The sequence below is a fragment of the Pithys albifrons genome, chromosome 13 (genome assembly GCF_047495875.1).
Source record: "Pithys albifrons albifrons isolate INPA30051 chromosome 13, PitAlb_v1, whole genome shotgun sequence".
In the NCBI taxonomy this organism is placed as follows: domain Eukaryota; kingdom Metazoa; phylum Chordata; class Aves; order Passeriformes; family Thamnophilidae; genus Pithys; species Pithys albifrons.
The window spans coordinates 15,187,136-15,208,561 of record NC_092470.1 but is presented as its reverse complement, the minus strand read 5'-3'; the positions used below and the strand labels follow the sequence as shown (position 1 = coordinate 15,208,561).

Sequence of the window (21,426 nt, the reverse complement as noted above, 5' to 3'; positions counted from 1 at the left end):
GCTTTTTCAGCAGGGGCTACACATCCAGAGAAGAAACCACTGAGATTTCTCAGTCTGGGTCTGTGTATAAATCATTTAAGACTTCATTTACACATGTTCATACTTAATGCACACTAGATGCCTGCAATGAGACAGTTCTGATAAAACAGCTGTGAATTTGGTCTGCAAGTGCATGTGATGTGTGGGGGCAGAAGGACAAATGTACACCACCTCCCGCCAAGAAATGGCTAATCTCACTGGTGGAAGCAGATGAGAGGAATCTGGGTCAGATTTCCTCCTTTGCAGTGTGCTGAAAGCATTTGAAAACATGTTGCCACTTCGTAAAAAGTCCACACCTCTTGTGACCCCAAGCAGCCATGAGCTCAAATCACCTTCTCTTGTCCTCCCGCCCATTTACCAGGGTAGAGAGGGCCCTGGACTTTGTGTACAGACCAAATGATCACTTTTTGTGTTTATTACATTATGAGGAGCCAGTTCCCTCATAATAGCCTATCTATCTCTTATTCTGGTGTAAATCCAGAGGAATTTCACTTATTTCACTGGATTTATAGCCCTGAGATTAACATCAGGCTCCAGCCACTCAGGAGATAGCTTGTAAATCTAAAAGAACTTTTATCCATTAGTATGTCCAGTGCAAAAGATCCTCTTTGCCAAGTGCAGCTGGAGAAGAATACATCCATTCTTGTCACCCAATCCCTTAATCATCCTCATGGTGGCATCCAATGCAATCTGCCCCTAACCTCATATTCTGGCTGTGCTAATTCCTCTAGAAGATGTCACTAGGCTTGATGGAGGACCATCACTACTCGTAGGATTGGAAGATAAATAAGGTTCCTCAAAGGAATCACCACCACCTCCTCTGTAGGGTTTTCCTCTGAGTGCCAAGGCAGAGGAGAGATCCCAGGAGAGTCCTGCATGTCTGAGAATGTCATGGATATGAGTTCAGGAGGTCAGGAACCTCTAAGCTGCAATAATTACAGCAGTTAATCTGCAGCAGTCTGACCACCTGCCATAAAGGGCAAGAGAAATGTCCCACGGAGGAGACAGATTTTATCCTGCTGCCTGAAGGGATGTGGTGGGAGCAATCCCCAGGACAGACTGTGACCACTTGTGTCCTGACAAAGGACCTGTCTTTAGTTTACCACCACTGCAATACCAGCGCTCAGTCCTTGAAAGCAGGACAGGTTTAAAGCATATCACGTGCAGGAATAGATTAGCTCCCATAGTACTTTCTCTATGGTCAAAAACCTCCTGCAGGGATTCTATTCACACTCTCACATTTTACAGAGCATGCCACAGGAATTATCTTCAGGCCAGGAGTGGGAAAGTCTCTGCCTTTCAGTGGTGCTCAGAGGACACCACCCTTGTTATTCGCTGTCAGCCTGGGAGAATGGGAGAACAAGGAGGCACCCACTGTGCTGGCAGCATGGTGGGAACCAGAGCTTGAACAAATCCATCCATCACCCAGCTGGGAGTGGATGAATTCCAGCTTCCTGCAAACCCATCTTCCACAAGAGCTGCTGTGAATCACAGCAAAACACCAAGTTTCACTGGAAACACTGAATCATTGAGAACCAGCTGTCACACATTCCAGCAGCATCTCCTGCAGGAGCCTGCCCAGCATCAGGCTTGCTGCAGTATCCACACAAAGAGGTATCCTGGAACGGTACCTGGCTTCTGCTAATCAGTTCTGATGTTTCCTGGGTCTTGGACTGGAAGAGAGAGTCAACAGTCCTACTGACTGTTTCCATGTCACTCACAATTTTGTAGGTCTCTGTCACATCCCTCTGTAGTCATTCATATCTCTAGGTTTGTCACATAAAGGTGAGCAGAAAACATCTCTGAAGACCTGTAGTCCCTCCACTTTAATAAGGCAGGTTAGAATACCTTAAAGTACTCACACATTTTGGCCACCTCCAAGCAAGAAAGGCCTTAATTTCTCCTACCTCACTGGCATTAGGACAGTCAAGCACATACCCAGGTGAGTTTTGGCACCTTAGATGTGAGTTTATGATGTCCAATTGTAAAATTTCCCTGGGATAGTTCTAGAAAATGAGAAGAATAGTCCTCAAAGTGGTCTGAGCTTCCCAGCTCCCCCGACCTGGCTTAATTCACTTTCCTAAGAGGTTCTTCCCTCAATTTTAATCCAGCTCCTCTTTCGAATTCAACATAGCAAAGGGATCTGCAAGACCACCTCAATCCCCTCTTCCTCTACCCCCAACACCAGTGTGTTTCCACTGACATAAACGTGATCACTAAGTCGTGACTGCACAGGAAGAACAAACAGGCTGAGCAGATGGGTTGTGCGGGAGGAAGCCCTCATTTAAAACGCAAATAGCTGGTGGTAATTTAGCAGATGTGGTAAGAAAAATCTGGAGAGACAAGCATGAGGTGACTGGATTCCAATTCCCATCAAATAATGTGGAAGCCTCCCTGGCAAGGAAAGGTTTCATCTTCCATCTCCTTGATTACCGTGTGCTGAAGATGCCAAGTGCCATCACAGGAATTATCTGGACTGTTCTTCAGATCATTTAGGATCTCGTATGACTCTTCGCCCTCAAGAGAAATCCATCCTTTATAACCAACATATCCATGAGAAAAGACTAAAGTTCAGTTAAAAGTTATAACATTCATTAATTCTGTAACACATGCAATTCTGTTTCTATTCAGAGACAAAGACTTAAGGATCTGTCCTTCACTTCTGCAACATCAAATCAGGATCTCTCAGGAAATAACTTTGGGACATTATAAAAATCTCTACATCCAGCATGTTGTAATATTCATTTGGCCCTCCAATTTCATCTTGGCAGAAGTACCAAAATTATCACAGATGGGCATGGTGATTTTCTCTTTATAAACATTACAGAGTCATTAATTAAATGGGGGAAATTAACCCTTCCAGGCAACACTGCAGCAGGAACCAGGAAAACAGAGTCACCACTGGACAATATCCCAGACTGAAAGTCAAGTGCTCAAACACCAAACTGACAGCAAAGATACTCTGGCATCAACATTACCGCAGGTTTTAGAAGATAATTCAACAAGAAAGACAATTTATAGAAATTTCTGGCGCTCAGAAATAATATTCCAGAAAACATGGAATGAAGGATTTTCAACTCTTTGAAGCCATAGTGTTTTGGTTAAAGGACATAAAAACTGTTTTCTCCAGAAGGATTTCCTCACAGATACAATCATCAACCCCTCAAAGACAACAAATTGGGCAATTCCTGAATTCTCTCCTTCTTGCTCAGTGATGAGCTTCAGTCAGCCCTTTCCACTTTCCTTTGTTCACTTCACCCACTGTTTGCCGTTTGCCACAAATTGGCACAACAGATTGCACCCTTGAAACATGTATGAAACAAAACTCCAAGTCAAAACTTGCTGTTCAAGAAAGGACAATCTCTTTTTCTCTACATTTAATATAAATGGTGCTTGAAACTTCAAGGTTTCTCTAGAATAAGCACAAAACTCAGAGTGCCCCATTCTCAGTGTCACGGTATCTAACATCAAAGAGTAGGCAATGTGTCAGGGTTTAGCAAGTGGAGGTTTCTGTATGAATACATCATGAGAGGAATATTTTTATAAACAAGTCATCTCAGCAATGTTCTCCAGGAGTAGTTTTCAACTCTGCCTGTCATAAACAAATCCAGAAAAAAAATTGCTTTGGTAACCCCAAATCGTATTTTGCATCAGTTTTTGGGTGAAACACAGGTCTGCCAAGAAAGTCATAGCCTGGTATCTGTAAGAAAAATTGTCAAAGTTTCACCACTGTATTTTTGCTTTGTTCTTTTTTTTTAATTATTATTATTATGTACAGACATTTGCAGATTCAATACAGCCAGATTGCAAGGGCTGCTCTTAGGTTTATTATTCCCTGATCCTCTTTAAACAAGGGCCCTAAATTCACCCCTAATATAAGAGCTCTTCTGTTACTCAGCTAAGAAGCAGGACACCCATTTTGAGAGTCCTGTGAGATTTACTGACTTGCAAACCTCTCATTTAGAGTAAGCCAGTGTCCAGGACACCGATAGGTCATGGTCCCATCAGAGTGTAGTCCAGTGAGACCCTCTTCCTTCCAAACATCTTTACTTGCACCTATATATAACAGCTACTGGCAGAACCTAAGGGACTGTTTTCAGTGAAAAATTCAGTTAGACTTCATGATGGAAAGAATTTATCAGCTAGAAATGTTGAGACATTTTATGCATCAACTAAGGGGCAGGAATTTATGAATGACTTCCCATAACTCCTGCAGTAACAAGCACAGGGCAGAAAAAGCAGTATCCAGGTAGCAGCTCACCTAGGATTACCCCACGGAAATGATCAGACTAAGCTGGAAATCAAGTAGGAAAAAAGATACAGTGTGGGCAATGGAACTGCATGTGAGTGAGAGCAGCAAGCACACGCATTGATCTGCTCAATTCCCATCCTCTCACTAACAGTAATTAAATGCCTTTGATGAGCACTGACCCCTGCAGAAGCTTCAGTATAAACCCAATGAGCTTCACTGTTTTTCCTGTCTCTTTTTCTGCTCCCCTCCCTTTGCTTTTAACCCATTAAGCCTTATTACTTTTGCAACCGGACTGATTGTCCATAAAGGGACCAAAGAGAAAAGCATTATTGCTTACCAGAACTAGGAAATATTTCATCACAGCCATTCACCAGCCATTTCCCCTCCTAGCCCGTGGAGCTGCTCCTGGAAGGGTCACCCCTTTCTGCTAGGGTGTCACAAGCCGGAGATTAGAAGTAAATGCTCTGCAAGCCAAGCAGATCATCCCACTGCGACCACATCCAGGTACTGAATCACAAGCAATGGAAAAGTCCACCAGCCAGCAGAAAACACAACTGCATGCACACACCCCCTCAGCTGCAAAGCAATAGGAGTGGAGGGAGGCTGGAGGCAGGAGGCAGAGCAGATGGGAGGGGGGTGGCTTGGGGGAACCAGGCAGCGGGCAATGCTAACATGACAGATGTGTTGACTTTAAGTTAAACAGGAAATTGAGGATGTTCGACGCAGAGAGGAAAGACATTAGCTCACGTTAAAGGCAAAGACTTTCCCTGGTCTTTCCCTTATTTGCTTTCCCTCGTCCATCCAGGCTTTCTTCGGTGATTTCTAGCTCTACCTTCATAGGCAGAAACAAGCCAGGGTTGACACTGACTCTACTCATCTGACTCTATGTCTGGGGAAGGCAGGAGCTGCAGGGCCAGCCACAGAATTTCCCATTTGAGCAGTGAGTTGTGAGACTTCTCATTTATTCCCTCTCCAACTCAAGCTCCCCTGACATTATTTAAACAGCATCATCCAGATGATGTGAGTAAAAGAGGGAATGCTGAACAGCAGGACAAGGCTTTCAATTTGTCCCAGTTTTGGGCAAGGGAAAATACAATAAGGTCAAAATCCTGATTTAGGGTACATAGGAAAAGCAGCAGAGAGAATAATAAGTTGATTTAAATGCAGGGAAAATAATGTGCCTTGATAAACTTAACTTCCTCATGAATAAACCTGACTTTCCTGCAGTCCAGAAAAAGAGTGAGTCTGGGGAATGACAGCTGTACTATGACCATCCACAGGGCTAGCATCCAGGGGAAGGTAACTCCAGGTTGCAAGATGTCCAGGCAGCAGTAGAAAACAAAGTGAATTGGGGAAATCAAACCCCTGCACTTGTTTCTTAGTTAAAGCCTGGAAAATTGAGAGAACAAAGACAAAAGATACTAGCTGTGAGCTAGATCCCAGCCTTTGAGATTAACGGAGGAAAAGAGTCGCTCCACCACAAGCCCACAGATAGAAAATCAGAAATGCCAGATAGCTGAGTCTCCCACACAAGGACTCTCTTCCCCCTTCACAAGCATGTCCTTTCCCCTGGCTTTTTCAACTGCATTTGGCACTAGAAGGAAGGGCCTCCCTGACACCTCTGCAGGGCTGGGTGTCATCTATAGCCCAGTGTGCACAGCCGAGCCTTTCTCATTCATCTTCCCACCAGAGCTTTTTCCCAAGACCCACATGTAGGGTTGACAAGAATTTCTCTTCTATGGCATGTACAGGCCCACAGGATGAGATTAGTCACAGGACTCCTTTTATTTCTATCAGCTGTGCATTAGATAAAGGACAAAAATCTGTCATGGGCACTTGCCCCATAACTGAGTTAAATATTCAGGTTTTGATGCAATCCAGTCTCCCTCCCTGCCTGCATTCCATTCCTCCCCACCCCCTCACTGTCCCTGAGCTGTGTTGTTGGCCTCCCTTCAACATTTTAATGGAGTATTGACAGTGATCCATTCGCACTCCAAATAGATGAACCTGACTTGCATCACCAGAACTGCATTTGCAGAGCCAGCCCGAGCAGGTGGGTTTGGAGCATCTCCCCTGATGTATCGGCTGCAGTTCCAAAAGCATCCCTTTTTCTGGTTAGAGAAACAGCTTGGAAAAGTCTAGCAAGGATATTACACTTCAGAAAACTGCTGCTTTGGGTCTCTTGTCCCTCCTCCTACCTGCTGCCAACTCCCTCATCTCTGCAATTATTTATAAAGCTCTGTGTTCTTTCCTAATCGGGATGTTCCCTTTTGCCTTGCACGTCACTCGTGTGTCGTTCTGCGTCTGGGCCTGTGGTGACCTCTTGGAGTGCTTGGCAAGACTGGCAGCAGCCAAATGAGTCATGAGCAACCTGCCTGCACCTACCTCTCACTGGCCATTGCCCCCCTGGCTCTCACAGAGCCTGGTTGCAGGCGGGAAGGCCTGGGGGAGTTTAAAGCTGTCTAATCCCCTGGATAATTCATGGAAAGAGGATTACCCATTCTGTGCAGAGCCCTTAACCTAAATATAGACCAGCCTTCCCCTTGCATTGTAGCTCCTGTGGCATGGAGATCTTTTCACTGCACTACTTCTCCATCCCATCTTAGGGGTTAAATCTGCTCTTGCTCAAAACTGGGACAACCTGGTTCTAACCTATGGAGTTACAGTAAAACCAGGGTTAGTAAAGCAGAGGTAAGACTGTGCTCTGTGAGCACCAGCAGGACCAATGCAGACTCATCCCCAGAAGTGCACTTTCTCCCTAATAAGTGCCAAACTCCTTTGGCAGGGGAGAGGTCTTACTGTATATTTGGAAACTGGTGTCATGGTCCCGAACTAGACAGCCTGACAGCAACACACTGGAGGGTAGAAGGGAAGTGCTAAACTCAAATAATCCCCTGGAAGGTTACAGCAGCCTGTCCCAGGACATGGAAGTAGTGACCTGGTTTTGCTGCCCACCCTGGGGCTCTCCAGGCAGGTCACCAGGAGCTGGGTTATTTCCACTGAAGGAGTAGGTCAGGTATTTGCTAGAGAGCTGGTGAACAGGGAAAGCGATAGTTAAGGTTAGGATAGTTTCCTTGCTTGCATCTAAAGATAGAGGGATAAAGTTGGGAGCTGCAGAAGGTATTCCTGATGGATTCAGCAGCTTTCTGGGAGACCACGAATCTCTCCTCACCGTCCTCTCATTTTCCTTCTCTCCTCTGCCCTAGACGGTGAAGTAAGGTCTGGCACAGCCATCACAGGCTCCCCTTTCCTACAGTGTCCTTTTTTTTTTGGCTGTTAAGGTCCTTATGAGACTTTAGTCACCGTAACATTAAAGCATTCATTAGCACAGGAGTAATTCCATAATCTCTTCAGAAGAGAACAATTTCAGAGGTTCAGCTCATGATCTGGAAAATCAATTTGCTGGCTTGACGATGCAGGAAGAGGATTTTCAAGGCTGACTTTAGCTTCCCCAGCAGAACTGTTATCAGCCCTGGGACTTGGTGGCCAGGAAGAGGCCACCTACAACAGCTCTGAGGGCAGGAGGGAAGACCTAGGGGTTGTCATTTGGCTCAGGTGAGAAGAGAGCTGGGCTCATGCTGTGGCAATTGCAGGATGAGCCTCAAAATCCAGACCCGCCTCACCAAGTTTTGCTCAAATGTGTGCTATACAGATGGGACAATATCACCATGGATTATGGTAGATTTTCCTGCCTTTTTTGTCGCTCACACTTCATTTCACCGAAAGTAATGCTCCCAGTTCAGAGTTCTATCTTTGTTGCTCCAGAAGAGTTCCCTCAACACTGGGATCATGCATTTGCAAAACTGTTTGGAAAACCTAAGATGTCATTGTAGACCTGATGTTTAGCTGAGTTCATCTAACAGCAGTGGATGTGCCTTTCACAACAAGGCCATGAAGAGGGGAAACATAGGGAGGTAACTAGGACCTCATGGAACTCTTGAGACTGGGGGTCTCCATGTAGGTGCTGCTACCTGTGGTAGCTCTCCTGCAGTGAAGGGAGATGTTCCCCTCCTCTTTCTGCTGCAGGATGGCAGAGGGCTTTCCCATTGTGAAGAAGAATCAGAAGAAGCCTTGGATGTTGCCTTTGCTTACACTCCTTCCTGTAGGTTGTCCTGTAGGACAGTCTGACCATGGACAACCCACTGCATGAAGTGTTAGGGTCCCATATCATTTAAGGCAGAGGCACTAAGATGTATTTCCAAATGAGCAACTGATATCTGGCTGGATGCATGGGATGATCAGCGCAGCATTACTGTATATTCGATATCTGACTAAGCAAGTCATAGAATTAACCCTTTTCCTCTCCCTTCCCCCAAATGGTAACACCAGGGATACAGCAGAGACATGAAACAGCAGTTTTAATGCCATGTCAGACACATGATTTAATCTCATCCTATGTGAAATTTCTACTCTGACTTTCCTTGGCAGGAGACCCCTTTAAGCTCTAGTATGTAGTTACAAGTGCCTGACCTGAACACAGTAAGGGGTCCCCTTCAGCACACACAAAGCACCGCATGCTCCTTGCCTACCCATTATTATCATCAGGCTGTTACTCTTTTCCTTTTTTCTGGAGACGAGGTCATTCCTGACAAGTAATACCCTCGTGGAGCCAGTTCCTACCAATTATTTTTAATGGAATCTTGGTGTTATGGATCATACTGCTGCAGTTTGACACATGTAATAAAAATTTCCCTTGAACAACACTCATCCTTTACAAGAAAAATAGTCCCTGCAGAGACATGTGCCTGGATGTGTTACAGGATGTGCTATGAGCATACACACATTTACGGGAACTTCTCGGCACAGAACCCGCATCCCGCGACAGCTTCCAAATCACTGATTTCTCTCTGTGGCTTCATTTAACCCTTCCTAACAGAGGAGTTAGGAAAAAACTAACTGCAGTTTTTAGCTTTAGCTGCAGTTAAGCTCCCCTGTAACCTGGAGAGGATGATGAAGGGAGGGCAATCACGGAGGGTGCGGTAACCAGCAGGGAAACAGGGTCGGCATGGGCGGGCACCGGCACCCCCACACACAGCCCTGGGGTGCCACCACCCACGCAGTCCCACACAGCTCCACAGGGACACGGCAGTCCCTGCCCCCAAGTAAACACCTTCTCCTTCTACCCCCCAGTCGACGGCGAACTGAACGCACACCGTGAGCACTCTTAAAAATTGCTTCAGCCCAAGTTAAAACTCCTGAGCGCAGCAGCTCCTGGGCCCCCGGCAGAAAGCGATGCCAGCGTAAGGGGCTAGTTTATATTACTCACTCTCGACTGCTCTGACCCCTCCAATCTCATTATACTGAGTCCCTGCAGTTCCCACCGATCCATCCCAAGTCGGATACCGACTCTGCGCCCTTGAACGTCTTCGTTTTCAGTGGCATCTTTTGTTTTAGTTTTCCGCAGAGAGCTTTCCCCTGCCCCTAGAGCTGCCTCCTCGGCACCGAGCCCCCACAGGCTGCCAGTTCTCACCCCTTTTCCATGAAGCAGAGGGAGCGACTTGCTCTTACCTTGGGCACCCCAAGTTGGCGGAGCGGCTGCCGGAGCGGCGTAGCGCGGCGAGCGGCGCAGCGCGGCTCTGCGCTGGCATCTCCTCTAGCAGTGATGCAGTCCTGCCAGGAGCCGCATGCCAATGATGCAGCCCAGGGGATTCCTGCCCAGGAGCCCCAGCGCTGGGAGGGAGCCCAGGGTGCCTGTTCTACCTGTATCCCCGCCGCCCCTAGCCCGGCTGCGGAGCGAGCACGGAGGTAGCGTGCGCCGGCTGCCAAAGGGAAGGGGAGAAAGCGAGAAACTGCACAGCAGGCAGAGAGAGAGAGAAAAAAAAAAAAGAGGCAATGCTTGTGTAATTTCATCGCGGTAATAAAATCCAACCCGGGGTCTAAATGTTGCAGCTCTCTATCGAAATTCTTCATTACATAGGGGATTTTTTTTCTAATTGCTGACATACAGAAATGTTTCTAGCTGTAAGTAGAGGGGAATTCCAGCATGACTGGGCATGCTTCATCTCTGCACTTTGTACATTAGACCATTGCTACATTTGAGACCCCTCTCCCTGGGATGGCTAAGGAAGGAACATGTTTCAGGGGTAATCCTACTGCGGAATAAGCCTGTTCTGTTTAAAATCCCCTTGTGTTTATAATTTGGGAGCTCACTGCCAGAAGAGTAGCAGGAAATATCCTACTGTCCATGCAATTTTGTTCTTGAAAGAGACCATGTGGACACAGCGGCATGGAACATGGTCTGCAATTCACATCATTTTGTGTTATTAAATGAGATAACCAGTAACATGAGGAGGTGTTTTACTGAAGAACAAAGCATGCAGCTCATAACCAAGAAAGCCTTGTCAGTGCATATGGGGGGGGATGTCCACACCCTGCAACAGCTTTCCATGCAGATACCCACATTAGTGCAGATACTGAGAGCAAAAAAGATTTTCACTGACAGATTTCCGTTGCTGCTTCTGCTAACCTAAAACTGAAGAGGAACATGGATCTACAGGCTTCTCAGAAAGGAAACAGTGATGGATTTACAAGGCAGAGTGAATCCCTTGTACTTGAGCAAAGAGTTAGAACTGAAAACCCAGCCACCCATCCTGGCTCTGTCAGCAGGTGACATCTAAAAAGCTACTTTCCCACTCTGTGCCTCAGTTTCCCCACCTGTAAGACAGCACTGGCACTACTGGCTCCTCCAGGCTGTATAAGCACTGGGAGATATCATTCCTTTGGCTGTTTCCAGGGCCGCTCCAGACACACATACTGCACCTTTACTCCCTGTCCTGTATTTCACAATCTGATCCCCCTCAGCTCATTTGATCTGAATCTCCAGCTCAGGTGTACTTGTGCTTATAATTATTGACAGCATTCCAAATTGGGCCTGTAAATTCTCTCTTTATCAAATTGCTTGCTGATACAGTTCCTATGACTGCGCTGGTGGCATCAATTCCATATGGAAAATGCAGCAGGTGATTAATTCAGATTTTTTTTTTTACACCCACTCATTTAAAAATTGGAACTTAAATATAAAGTTCAGCTTTATTCTCCCTCGCACAATACATTAGCTTAATTGCATTTTGTGCTTGGTACAATGCACTGATCGCTTTGATGTGGGAGCACTTCAGAAGTCAAATTATTACCAGCACTCCTGTATGCTACAGGCCAAGTATCAAGGCCTTGGCAAAGCTAAAAAGAGCCAGTCTATCACTGTGGCACTGAGCACTGCTTGCTTGCCTGTCACTGTTCCTCTGAGTCCTCCAGCTCATTAATACTTCAAATTTTTCTAATCACAGGAGCTCTCTTTGCAGGTGTCAGATCTGTGTGTGGCTCATACTCAGAAAGCACAGTACTGTTCATACTGTGTTCCCCAGGAGAGGGCTTGAGGCACCTCCAGAGATGCTCTCCCAGTTCCACCCCAGTTGGTGCTGGAAGAAGGATGTTCTGCCTCATGTCACCTTCCACTTTACAGGAGAGATTGGAAGTGAGGAAAGATGTGGCAGGCTGGACAAATGAGCACCCCAGTGTCCCTTCTGGGCTTTTCTCAATTTCCAGAAAAGTTCCTGCATCCACTTTGTTTATTACTTCCCATGACAGATAGATCTAGTCCAGGTAAATTTATATTAAACCTCATAGCAGAATGAGCAGAGAGGGAGGCAGTAAATCTGGGAGGCATTCCTTACCATTGCATTGTGATTATCAGTGTTTCTAATTACCTCTGCACCCTACTGTGCTTCATTCTGTTAATCACTGCTGCCTATATCCAGGTATCTCAGCCAGGGAAAGCCATTTTCCGTAGTGCCATATGGTGCCTGCAGGGAACCTGAGCCTCATGGGCTGCCTGACATCCAAGGCAGTAGGATGGGGAGGCATAACATCTTTCTGTTCAAAAGAGCACATTAATGAAATCTGCAGCAATCCAACTGTTTCAGAGCTGCAAGAAGTAAATGGGAAACAAAGCAGAGCTGCAACAAATAAGGAACTGGCATGGAGATGGACGAAATTGTATAAGCTCTTACATCCCAGGGAAATAGATGTCTGTGTAAAGGCTGATCATGCAGGTGTAGTTATCAACATGGTTCCACAGGCAAAGAGGGCTTCATCTAACCCTGTAGCTCACTGAGCAGCCCCAGACCTCCTGGGGAGCAAGGCAGGATGGGAAATCTGGCCCATCCATGTGGATGGAGCAGAGCCCCACAGCCATAATCAAGGTATTTTCCTCTTTTGATCCCATCTACAGCATCAGGGGTTTCTCTTTTGCCTCCTTGCATGAACAAGACACCAGGGACTCTTGCACTGAGGTGCAGGCCTGGGTGAACCAGGGTACTCTCCTTCAGCAGTGCTCAGATGCTGTGGGGAAGGTATACTAGGGAAACTGAAGCAAAACAAGAAGTTAAGTGGTGATGGAACAGCCTCTCCAATGGCTTGAAAGCTGTCAAGTGAAAGGAAGATAATCAGAGAAATGTATGACTCTAAAAATACACAAACAATGCATATTTCATGGCTTTGCCAGAGCCTTCACTTACATACCAGGACACTTGCTGTGAGAGACACTTGGCATCACAGTGTGCTGAGTGACCAGCTTTTTTGGCTGGTTTTCAGGGTCCCCTCTATACATGGGTACTCACATATGTGAGTGGGGGGCATACACTCACTCACATACTTGAGTGTCCCTGGCTCTTGCCATGAGACCTCCCACACAGCCTGTATAAGGAATCCCAGCAGATCTGGCCCTGGAGGTGTCCTTGTCCAAACAGGAGCCAGGACAAACAAGATTTAACGTCTAGCAGGGGTTAAACAAGTCCAAGGGATGTAATGGAAAATCCTTGAGCTGACAGGATTTGAGGCTGGGGGCTGCAAGGTGGTGGCAGCAGGAGCTGGGCATTGCCACCTCTCCAAGACGTGCAGCGATAGGCTGGTGGCTGCTGCTCTCCACTGGTGACAGCCATCCAGCAAGAAACAGCCCTCACCTCCCCCACCCTCTACCAATTCTGCTAATGAAACTTTGTTTACAAAAGCCAGAATCGGGCTTTAATAGAAGGGAGAATCACAGGAAAGTTTCATGTCACCTGCTATTACACCTGATAAACAAGATTAGTAATGCAGATAATGAATGCAATGTAAAGAGCTATACAGGTATTAAGTCTAATTATTGATATTGTTGCCTGCTTGCTGGCAGACATAGGTATAGTGCATATGGAATCAATCTGGATGCCAATAAAATAACAGTCTACTGTGCTGCAGGTCTCACTGTAAGGGGGTAGCAGTGCCAAGGCCCACAAACAAATTAGGAGGAGAGCACTCAGCAAAGGGGGAGAGCCAAGCAATGCTGCCCTCCCTCCCACCAGAAAGGACAGGGTTACTGCCTGGTCTGGGTAAATGGCCACCTTAAACATGAGAGTAAAAGGGCTTTGTATTGTATACACTGCAGTGTGAAATTATGCTGAAGTCAGTATTTAGGTCTGTGAAAGTATTGCTTGCCCACATTTTGAATGGAGTGTGTGGATATATTCATAAACATATAGCTACTGGATGGACCATGCTGGGTCCCTTGTTGGGTGCTGTAACACCTGCAGCACCAGCCTTGCCACCCACATTACCAGTACAAGGAGAAATGAACTACTGAAGCAAGGAGAAATGGGGGAAAACATCCCAATGCATCTTATATTTTCTTCCAAAATTCTGAACTCATCTTACCAATGCTCTGTTTACAAAACGCATACTAATACCTTTTGTTCTTAAATTAGCCTTTCACTTTCTTCTTGCCACAAGCTCCCAATTATCGTGGCAACCCACACGGCTGCACAGCCAGCAGCTCATGGAGGGCGAGGGAATCCCAGTACTAACTGCGCTCCTGAAAGATGGCCCTGTTGCCTTCTCAGAAAGGTGAATCATGAGCATACAGGCTGCAAAACATGATCTGCACACCTCCAAGCCAAAGGGGCTCCTGAACTATCTAAAACCCACATGGCAGCACCGATACTTATGTTTCAGGGCAAAAGATGCACAATCACTGTGGCAATATCAACTTACCTGAGCTGGAAAGGTGAGCTGGAGAGGCTGTACCACACTGAAATAGAATATACAGAACATATATATATATATATATAACATAATAGCAAGTACTTTGCTGAAAACTATTTGTGGCATAAAAGCTTCAGTTTTAGAAAGACTCACTGCTCTTAAAAGGTACCACTGGCACATGCTGTGACAGGCCAGGGGATGTGATGTCTGCCGATGTCCTTCAGCAGCATCATGGCCTATAAGTGGTTGAATGTAAGGAGATGAGAGTGCTTAAATTTTTCTATTCCACAGAAACCGTTCTGTAAGACAGGCGTGAGTGGAAAACATGGGGATGTTGGCAGGTTTTGGTGTGAGGGCCAAGCTAATGAGCACTGTAGGACCTGTGGTGACAACATTGGACTCAGGAGTGGTGATGTCTCTGTTGCATGCAAGGTTCTGCTGAAAGCTACATCTCATAGCTACATCCCATAGCTACAACCCATACCCAACAGCTACATCCTCCAGGATCACTTTAAACATTACCTTTTTTCTTTTTTCCCTCTTTCTTTCCTTTTTCTCTAATGGTTCTGTTAGTCCAGGCTGGTGATCCATTAAAGAGCAGCTCACACACCTCTTTCTTCCCCATTTTCATCTTTCAAAATGAAGGAATATATTGTCAGGTTAACTCTGAATTTGCAGAGCTCTAATGAGTTAGGCAGAGTTTATTTATGTGAAAAGGATGAATGGTTCCCTACATGTTAATAGCGCAATCAGCAACAAACCCCTCAGCATTAATATTTAACGGCCTTTGTTATGTACATGCCTGGCTGTTATTCAGAGAGGGCTGAGTCAGGAGAGCAGAAGCTGCTGGGAATTGAATAAGCATTATTTGTGGGATTTCTATGAGTGGAAAATGGAAAGTAGAAAAGACATTATTTTTATGTGTGGCAGCCCAATTGTCAAGAAACTGTGCATTTCTCTATAGCATATAATACATGCAAGAAATTACTGCAGTGGAACTCTGTGGCTTTTTGCACCACATGATTTCTTTAATATTATTGCCTGCTTATTCTTGCCTTAAATACTCACAGAGGTATTAATTTTATGAGATATGAAGGAGAAAATCTAACAGACCAAAGTCAGCTTATATCCCCTGCAAATTCATGATTATTCATGACATGGACATCTCAGATAAAGGCCAACCTTGCACATCCATAGCACAGTTTATCTTCCCTCTTTTGTCCAGATTTCTTATGAATTAGACAACTAAGTAAAATAAGAAAGTGAATCCTACATCATTAGGATGTAGGATGCACTTCTTCTCTTTTATATATACAGCCAAATATATTTATTCTCTAGAAAGCATTATATAAATATGAATCTTAAATATGTTCTTCCTCTGTATCCATCATGATACAGCTGACAATTATAGATGGTTCCATCCTGCTCCCCTGTGCAGAGCAGATATCAGCACTGTCAGTAGCTTTTTAAAGATACCAGAGCTATGGCTGGTTTTCAATTTAAATAGCCTACAAATGCTACACTTGCAAAGTCTTTCCATATTTCCATGATTACTCTGTAACTATAGCAAATGGCCTCAGCCTGGTGCACAGGCTCATTTCATCTGAGTGACTTTTAGGAGCATTCTGTTAGATATGGGCATCTAAGGGTCTGAGAAAAGGTGCTATTTTACATTGCAGAGAAAGTAAATACAAAGCTGTAATTTCAGATGCACAGGTTCAGGTTTCAGCTTTTTTCTTGCTTGTCTGGAAGAGCCTTTATTCTTGAAGCTGTGCTTTCTGGGGAATTTCCTTGAGGGAAGCAGAGGGGCCTCTCCCTTCTTCAGTAAAAGGTAGAGAAAAAAGGAGCTTTGGTATTTCCAAACAAAATCACCTTAGCTGTTCACTCATGTCTTTGTTTCACGTCCTGTTCACAAGGCTGCTCTAAGCTGTATCAGAAGGGGCTTTAGTGAGTTTAATGTGCCCAGGACAGGAGCCCTGTGGGCAGAAGGCACCACAGCCAGGCTGCTTCACAGCATTATATGTGAAGGGGGAAAGGGATGGGGAGATATTTTCATAGAATGCAACTGGAAATTGTGTGATTTAAAAAAAAAATTGCTGAGGATCCTAGAAACATTTCAGGCATTTGCACCACTGGTTTATAACTCTGTGATATTATCAAGAACCCCTGAAACTTGACTTGAACTGGTCATGTTTGCACATGGGCAGAAATTAGGTATAAAAATAGAGAGAATGGGGGAAATTTCCCTGAGTAGAATTGAAGAGGAGGTGAAGGAAAGCAGAGAGAAGCATCACTGTGAAATCACAAGCAGACAGTGAGGAGCCAGCGTCTGTGAGCAGCCGCGCTGCAGTGGGGACCTGCCTACAGCAGGTGGCAGCAGGGAGCTGGGATGGATGGATGGATGGATGGATGGATGGATGGATGGATGGATGGATGGATGGATGGATGGATGGATGGATGGATGGATGGATGGATGGATGGATGGATGGATGGATGGACGGACAGACAGATGAGTTGTTGCCGTGGTCAAGGCAGACAGGACTCCACACAGGCCTCAAGGAATTCATCAGCCTCCTAATAACTTCTATCCATGAGCAAAAAGGTAGAAAGAACAACAAATAAATAAAGTCACCAAATCTACACATCACTCCACATAAAGAACTGAGACAGCAGCTGGCTGATGTGCTCTAATGATCATATTATTAAGGCAGCAGATAGGCACTATCAGTTATTTTTTATTTTATAGTTATTTCAGTACCTCTGTCCTAGTGCCCAGGTGTCACAGTCCCCGAGGTTCACCCTGGAAGAGAGGTACTTGCTTTTACAAAGGTGAAGGGACCCACTAGAAGGTGAGTTCTGGGGAGGTGCAGGTGGGGCTGTGCTGAGGAGGTCAGCCCCTGACCCAGATGTGTTCGTATTCTGAATCAGAGAGTCATAGAATAGTTTGTCTTGAAAGGGACATGTAAGGGCCATCTAGCGCACTCTTTTGCCATAAGCAGGGAAATCTTCCACTAGATCAGGTTGCTCAGAGCGCTGTCCCACCTGGTTTTGAATGTGTCCAGGGATGGGACATCCACCATGTCTCTGGGCAATTTGTGCCAGTGTTTTACCAGTGTTTCTGTTTGGACCAGACTGATCAGTGCAGATGAGAACACAAGTGTTCAGCTGCAATTGTGGGCCAGCACATGAGCCACTTTGAGGAAGAAAATGAAGATTTGTTTTCCTCCTTTCAGCCTGATTTTGGTATTATATTTGTGCTATATAATATCAATGTTACATAGAAACAAACATGATGATGATACATCCATAGTCATGTTTGCCACTCCTGTTATCTGCAGGTACTTCAGGAAAACACTCAGATGCAACTCTGCTCTCCAAAGCCCCATGATTAGCTGACTGCTCCCCAAACTGTATTCCTTCTCTCCTTGGGATCCAGCTGGATGCCAGTTGCATGTGCGTGTCTGTCTTGCAACAGGAATTTCCTTAGCAGGAATTAGATAGGGTCCCCCCTTTCATCCAGCCCTCAGGGTAAGACAAAAAGGAAACCCACAAGTTTTGGTTTTGCAATATGTGTCATGGCTCTTTATTGAAGTTAATGAAGAAAACAGTTTGGGAGTTGCATGACTCAGGTTTATGTCCTCTCTAGCTACATGTAGAACCATAGTGTCAGAGGCTTTCATCAGACAGTGTGACAGGTCAGCATGTGACCACAAACACCACTGCCAAGACACACAGAGTTTGATCTTCTCAGTAGGGATGGGCACATAGGCTTGCTTGACACTAATAAAGATGTTTTTGTCTTGTCCAGCTGGAAGCAGGAGTGACTGGATACCCCATGAGAAAGCCAGCTCCCACGTGATTTCCAAACCATGTTCTTCATATCACATAATCTGACATGGCATTAGAAATAGGGCCCAGTCCTGCTCTGAGCTTCTGGGGCATCCATTGGCTTACTGCTCCTGGCCCAATCCCTGAGGACAGTCCACTATCAAGTACGTCATGTCAGTGACTTCTCTAAACACAGCTGTGCAGCACCACTGTAGAACAAAATCAAATATTCGTGTTTAGTGGAAAACACAGAGCTGAAACTGTTAAGCAATATGCAGAAACCTGAACACAGGAGCTGACAATATCTGAGTACAACTTGAGTGCAATGGGATTGCCAGGACACTGCAGATTCAATTCCTGGCTTTCTTTTGAGCACTGGCTTCTAGCTTCATCTCTGCCCAATCTCTCTAACAGGCTGGGACTAAGATCATGCACCAAACTCACCTTTACCCCCACTTCCTTAATCATCTGCCTCCACCATGTGTGTAGCTGTCCAGATGTGTACTTTCTGCCTAGAAGTTTTACTTGCTTCCAATGCACACAATTTCCCAATGCTGCAAATAATCAACTCCCACATCGCTCTGTAGCCGCAGCACTTCCTCACACAAAGAGAGGGGAGGCAAAGGAGAGGGTCTCCCCTCCCCCTTCTTGAAATCACTGCCTTGAAGCTTGCTGGCTATCCTTGCAGTGTTTCACATCCACACACAAAACATCTTCCTAGGCTCTTTTTCTCCCTCTATCTTGGCTGCCTGAAGGTACTGCAAAAGAGCTGGAAAACACAACCTTGTGCAAATGTTGAATATGTTTTCATTGTTTTCTTTTTTGTGAAGACAAAAAAGGAGTTCTGACTCCAAAAAGCCCTTGTGAAAATGTGACCTTTGGTTGGATCAACACACCAGGTCACAATTAGATCTCTGATACCTGTTAACAACCTCTCAGCCCAAAACACACACACAGAGCTGGAGCTGGCTCAGATGGTAACACTGAGCAGGACCCACCTGCTTGCTCAGAGATTCCAGGATGATCTGCAGCCTTTGCCAGGATGCCCTCAGCAGCAATCCAGCACCTGACTGACCAGAGAGGTGGGAATCATGCTACAGAGCAGAACAGGGGACACAAAAGTGATGGCTGATGCTTCCCACCATGGGCAGTGCACAATGTCCTCATTGCTGATGCATGTGTATAGCAAGAGAGAAAAGAGAAATGAAACAAATGTAAATTCAACTTCTTTTCATCTTTCTTTCCCTCTGTAGGCATCTAAGTACCATTTACCTTCCTGAGGCAGTCAGGCCCATGGATCTGGAGATGCTTCCTCTCACTGGAGAAGCTGCCTGCTGAGAGCTGAGACACTTGGATAATGCACTCCTTACTAGAAGGAAGCATCTCATCACCATCTCTAGTAGGGATGTGGTGCCAGCCAGTCCACAGCTTCATTTTTTGGAGTCAAGCCTTGTCCCTGATTTGTTTGCTTCTTCTCATGGCAACAGACAAGCTTCGGAGAAGGTTTTTCACCCACTCATTTTACCTGATAACAGCCCTGAACCAGCATCTGTTTGCCTGGAGGCACAACTCCTCACTGCTAGTTGGGACCTATTTCTTAGGAATTGTTGCTAAATGATGTCACTTTGGAATGAGCTCCCATCAGGTTGTGTCTTCGCTACCTAAACTCCAAAACTGGTGAAACTTGCAAGGGCAGATGTCCAAAGGGTACAGGGACAACCAGAGATGTCAAACACATGGGATTCATCCTTAATTTTGCTCAAATGACACTAGAAAAGCCTCTTCTGTTTGAATATTGCCTGGTCCTAGGGGAGTAGGCATGTGGGTGCAGGGGTCTGCTTGCTGATCACCCTGCTATCCCTGTGCCTGCCCCTCACCTGCCCATGGGAAAGCTCCTGCTCTGCTCCCTGCTGTGGCCATGTGTGCTACTGAGCAGGCAACTACTCTTCTCCACGGTACCTGCTGTGCTTGGCACAGCTGGGCTGTGAGCTCAGCTACTCAGCACTGAAGGAACAGCAAAATAATAACAGTGGTGGTCAGTGGGTAGCTAATCACAATGTTACCTGGCTTGTCTTGGCCAGGTGGGGCTGCTCTCTCCAGACATCACACCCACTCGTCCTGTCCCTGCTGCTCTTCTTGGAGCCAGCACTGAGAGGGTAACACAGAGAAGAGGCAGTGGCAAGATGCACCCAGCTCCTTCCTCAGCTTCAGGTCTTCAGTGACATTTAACTCAGAAATATGGCTTTTTCTAAACCTTGCACAGAGCTGGTTCAGGCACAGGGACTCCTGCAACTTCCAGTTTGGGGTTAGTTCTCGCAGAACACTCAGAGTATCTTTTCAGACTTCATCTTCTCTGGCTGATGGTCAGATGTTAATGGGGACCAAAGTTCAACTCAACCATGACAGTGGCAAAATGGGCTTGGTGAATAACAGGATTAAAGGGGGGCTGGGTCAGAGTAGTATCTTGGTCACTGCAGAGACAGGGCTGAGCTGCAGGCATGGGGCTACCTGCCCCTGGCAGGAGGGATGCTCGCCCACAAAAATGTCACATGGATCCTACCAGGGATGGGCATGGGGACCTTGACTTGCCTGGGGAAAGCAGGCTCTGGTAGGGGAAACTTTAAGGCCCTTCACAGTGTGATTTTTTAAGATCATATAATATTTTAAGATTATTACAGAGATCAGTTAGACACCTTTGGACATCCCTGGAAGTGCTAAAGGCCAGGTTGGATGGAGCTCTGAGCAACCACATCTGGTGGAACGTGTCCCTGTCCTTGGCAGTGGGTAGGAACAAGATGATCTTTGGGGTCCCTTCCAACCCAAACCATTCTGAGATTCTGATTCTATGACCTATGCTGTTGTCAGATGTGATTCAGCACCACTACAAAGCACCAAGGGTCTCAGATCTGGTCACACTTGCCTATCTCAAATTTTCAGCACAACACAGCATCATGTTTTAACTCTTGGTTGGACCAGCAGCCTGTAATTCCTCCACAATGGTGTAATTGTAATGGAGGTAGAGTCATCTAAATTATAGTACCGTTTTAAAACACTTCTCTGATACATTTTGGCCCTGACCATGTTGGGTGTGGGACCCAAGACAAACATGCGTTCACACACAGACACACACTCCTATGTATAGACACCCTTCATGTTTCTTGCTGGCTGGTGAACAAGGGACCAAACGATCTGAGGGAATGTAACTTAGCACCAGGACCCAGTGCAGCACAGAATCCCACTCAGTAGTAAGGACTTGTGATTTACACTTTTGTTTCTGCAACAACAGACAAAGGCAT

General features: G+C 45.8%; 1 protein-coding gene across 4 annotated transcripts in view; it reads right to left on the bottom strand.

Annotated features, from left to right (window-relative positions):
• The window catches only part of SV2B (synaptic vesicle glycoprotein 2B), a 65,695-nt gene extending 55,642 nt beyond the window's left edge, over nucleotides 1-10,053 (bottom strand). For 2 of the 4 annotated variants that reach the window (XM_071568349.1, XM_071568352.1), the window contains exon 1: nucleotides 9,800-10,053. The gene's annotated coding sequence lies outside the window, so the exon portion shown is untranslated. Of the gene's footprint in view, nucleotides 1-4,628; nucleotides 4,857-9,799 lie in introns of those variants that run through there. The other 2 variants (XM_071568350.1, XM_071568353.1) reach the window with 1 other exon arrangement.
• Between the last annotated feature and the right edge of the window lie 11,373 nt (nucleotides 10,054-21,426).